This window comes from Cariama cristata, unplaced genomic scaffold (assembly GCF_000690535.1).
Source record: "Cariama cristata isolate BGI_N322 unplaced genomic scaffold, ASM69053v1 scaffold30735, whole genome shotgun sequence".
Classification (NCBI taxonomy): domain Eukaryota; kingdom Metazoa; phylum Chordata; class Aves; order Cariamiformes; family Cariamidae; genus Cariama; species Cariama cristata.
Window position 1 is genome coordinate 1 of NW_009618602.1, and position 523 is coordinate 523.

Genomic DNA, 523 nt, shown 5'->3' on the forward strand with positions numbered 1-523 from the left:
TGTCACAGTGGCCCTTTGGTAGGCAACTTATTTACCTTGGATGCTGCAGCCTTATCGTTCATGGAAATGTTTATCCTAAATATTTAATAGCAGGACTGCATAAACTGAAGCTTCCTGGGGAAGAAGCCCAGGCTGCAGTTGGAGCAGGCACTAGCGTCTCTTCTCGTGGTACTGCAAAAGTTAAAGATAATTTCTTGCTTCTTCCTAAGAATCACATCCTTAGCACCTCAAAATCAGATATTTTTTAATCTGGCCAGAGGCCTCCTCATCGCTTCTTGATGAGAAACACAGGAGACCTAACAACAGCCCTTTTAAAAACAACATCCCTGATTCCACTAACTCGTTAAACAGAGAGCGCCTGAAAAGTGCCAACACTCCTATGAGAAAAGACGGGAGAGAGAGAGAGAGAGAGAGGGAGGAAAGAAAAAGCAGGTTATTTATAACGCCAGGCAGCATTAGGGTCTCTTCAGTCTCTCCTGCAAACTGGCTGCTGCTGGGAGGGCACTCCCCAAAAAAACCTGCC